The sequence below is a fragment of the Ischnura elegans genome, chromosome 8, assembly GCF_921293095.1.
Source record: "Ischnura elegans chromosome 8, ioIscEleg1.1, whole genome shotgun sequence".
Classification (NCBI taxonomy): Eukaryota; Metazoa; Arthropoda; class Insecta; order Odonata; family Coenagrionidae; genus Ischnura; species Ischnura elegans.
Window position 1 is genome coordinate 108,227,441 of NC_060253.1, and position 3,767 is coordinate 108,231,207.

At 40.8% G+C, this 3,767-nt stretch overlaps 1 non-coding gene across 1 annotated transcript; it reads left to right on the top strand.

Moving 5' to 3' along the window:
• Window positions 1–772: 772 nt before the first annotated feature.
• On the top strand, window positions 773–843 carry Trnag-gcc. The gene has a single exon. It is a non-coding gene; the product is annotated as a tRNA-Gly (tRNA).
• The last annotated feature ends 2,924 nt before the right edge of the window (window positions 844–3,767 follow it).

Below are 3,767 nucleotides of genomic sequence, written 5' to 3' on the forward strand. Positions count from 1 at the left end.
AAAGAAAATCATTTCATTTTTATAATTAAATTATTTAAGAATAATGATTATTAATTTATAAATTGTTAAACATTAATAATATTAATAAAACTTCTTTGTAGCAAACATACGGTTTATAGTTTTAAGTACCGCATCCCAAAAAATAGTTTTAGGATGAAATATAAGTTAATGGTGGGGGAGGAAGGAAGCGAGGGGGGGGGGATAAGGGAATGTGGGGCGGCAAATTAATCTTTGCCCCCCCTGACAAAGGCCCTAGTTCCAGTCCTGAGATGAGAGATAACTTGCTTCCATGTGTTTTACGCGGGCATAGTGCAATAGTGGAAAGCTAAAAATCTTCGTTTTCTACCTTGGCATTTTCTTTCTACCGTATCGACTACTGTAAGTCAAATATTAATTAATGTTCAAGCACCAGATGAATGTAAATCGGTTATAAGTACAAAAACTTGCACGAGAGAGGACATAATTTTCGCCGATGTCATACTAGGGAAATCGTGCCTTGAGGCAAGAATGTTGCAGCGGCCGGGAATCGAAGCCGGTATGCCCGCATAGTAGGTGAACATCTTCCCACTGAACCACCAGTCTTTAATAATATTGGTTGAAATTCGTCAAAATACCATTCTTCCATCTGTCACGCATTGGGACCTTGGAGAGTGCGAAATTTAATGTGCGCGGCGCAAAAGTTTCACGTTTTTTTTCCTGTATGAGCGCTGGTCGAAGCCAGAAAAAGTTCCTCTTAGGACCTGTTGGATTGGGATGAGAGTTCTATCAATGAGCATCGGTGGTTCAGTGGTAGAATGCTCGCCTGCCACGCGGGCGGCCCGGGTTCGATTCCCGGCCGATGCAACTTTTTGCTACGTTATCCGTTCTCCACAACCCCTTCAGATAATAATGGAAATAGTTTAGGAGTGATTGGGAATGCCTAATTTCATTTATCAGCAGCAACATTTCAAATATAAGTTTGAGATCCCAAGACATATGTTTTGCGATCGAAGTTTAAAATAATTCATAGCCTAAGCGGTATAATGGTGAAGTCCCTACATGCCTGAAGCAATAAAGAATCATGCATTCAAAAATAAAGGACATCAGTTCGGATCTCCCCAAAGCAGACACGAAGACATTATGTGAAAAATGCAGGAATCAACTACAAAAATCTCTTTGGGAAGAGAATTGATGGCATTTAAGACTTAAATGCTGGGTAAAAGTTTGTAGAAAATCTGGGGGCATTTTGGTCGTGTGCGAGGTAGGTTCAAGGTTCAATTTACGGTAAGGTCACTTAAAAACGGCCTTGAAGTAAGAGCTAGCGACAACTTCGTAAAAAAGAACTTCCTAACTCCTTCTTTCAAAGCTTATTCACCCCCTGCCCTCAGAAAAACACGCCTACCCTTCCGAACCTGTATAATACCTACTCCAAAGCAGTCAATTTATATATTTTGTGAAAAAACCCCAGGTCCCGATCAAATTCCCGCCAGAGTTTATGAACATCTAACAACTGAAATAGCACTGCTCTTGAAATTAATATTTGAAAAATCTTGAGCGAGGCATAGCATCCCTCAAGATAATAAGCTCTTATAAAATTTTTTTTTTAAAAAACCAGCCTTTATATTTAGATTACAGGGGATGAGCAACGTTTATATATGACACAAAGCAAAAAAACTCAAAAAAACATGTTTTGGGGGGCTATAGGTTGACTGGGGGGTAGTTAAAGGGGGGTTGGAGAGAAAAAGTTATATTTTCATGTATTGTCATCGGAAATGAAGAAGTGTGCAAAATTTCAGCGTTTTTGCTTCACAGGAAGTGAGTCAAATTTGAGTTACAAGATTTGTACCAGACAAACAGACAAACAAACAGACAAACAGACAGGTTGGTGAGTTGATATAAAGGCTGGAAAAAGTAGCGAACGTTGCCCCTTATCTTAAATGGTGGTGACAAAGAGGATCCTATTAACTATAGACTTATCTCCCAAACGTCTATACCATGCAAAATACTAGAAAATGTAGTCGTCAGCTCAGTAACGAGGTATTTATGGAGCGAAAACTTGTAAAGTCATAATCATTGTTGACTCCGATGACGTAGGTCGTGCGTGACCCATCTAGCCATGTTTCTACTTGACATCAGCTGGAGAGAGGCACGTTCAAATAGACGCGATCTGTTTATATTTTTTAAACATCTTCCACAATGTGTAAAAGATAATTTTCGTACGCAAAATTATTAATTTAAGCCAAAATCCAAAGGAATACACCCCGATATAATATGTAGCATTTGAAACGGTGACCGTTCGATGGAGGTGCAAAGAAGTGGGGACCGGTGAGGTAATTTTTATGAGGGCAGCAAATAGAAAGCAATGGTTAAGGGAAGCTAAGAATTTTATCCAGTATTGGGGAAAATGGTTTTAATGGTAATTGCACGCATTGGCAATAGATGTTGCCGGGAATTTAAGAGGGGAGAAGGGGTCAGAAGTAATTCCAAAAGTGATTAACCATTTCAATTTGGATTGAGAAAGAATTGGAAGGATTAATGAGCCATTTCAAGTTTGATGATGAGTATTTGTGATGTTCTTTTAACAAAGAGAAAACGTTGGCAAATGTAATAAAATTCAATAATTTCATGTAACAAGGAAAAAATAATCTTCTCTTTATTGGAGATGTTGTACTAAGTATTTTAGTTTGATTTTATTCGACTGAAAAATAGAAAAAATCGATTGTTAGAGTTATTGAACTAGGCCTATATCTTTTAATCTAGGCCTATGTTGGCCTTTATCCACGATGATAATTTGTCGAGATCATTTTTGGAGGGTACACCGGTCTTCACAGTTTTTGATCCTTTGATAGATCGAAGCACTGGGCAAAAGGGGTATTTTCGAGCCAACTATATGAGAATCCCACGCTGAAGTAGAATATTTTGACTACAATCGTTTCCGTAAAATACTGGTCTTTGAGGGCGGGTGGTCACCAATAGGAGCGGTGGATGAGATAGGCTTCGCTCCTCATCGATCCTTAAGGAATGACGTGTGAAGACAGCGATGCGATGTTCATATTCCTATTCCCACCTACCCCTGCGAAGGCGGCGAAAGGGGAAGAAAGGTTGGGCCTCAGCCAGTGGCTGCTGAGGAAGACACGGTGTGCGCATGCAGAGCAGCAGCCATAGGGAGGAAGTTCCGGAGGGGGGGAGGCACCCCCCCCCCCCCACACCCCACCCCAATGCCCCCCCTCCCCTCACTCCTTCCTTTACTACGCCCCCCTTCCCTACGAATCTCTTCACCATTTCCCTCTTGATTCCGAGAGGCACCGCCCATTCGCCCTTCCTCAACAGAGAAAGTTAGCGATGAATACCTACATCTCGATATTACCCTCTAGGGTGCTTGGCAGGGGGTGACCAATCTCCAGCATCCCAGAGGATCCCCACATGCACACCACACGATCATGAAAATATTACTCATAATCACAAAAAATACGTGAACATTCATTCAAAGGCAAAACTTGCCAACAGTTGGTATTTCCTAAAGCAAATCCATGCAAGGTCAGAACAATAAACAAACATAAATATGCAATGTGTCGTCCTAGCCTTTGACCCCATTAATTATACTAATCGAAACACCGATGCTATCTCTGATAATGCGACAAAAGAGTGGCATTTTAAATCTCTTTCTTTTGCAGTCAATTTCCTTTATTTTCTTCCCATGATATTTAGCGGCAGTCACTACTTCTGTAGCAGTTCTCTTTTGCCGTTTAGGTAGCTCTCAAGTCTGGCCCACCCTGAGTCGCCTATAG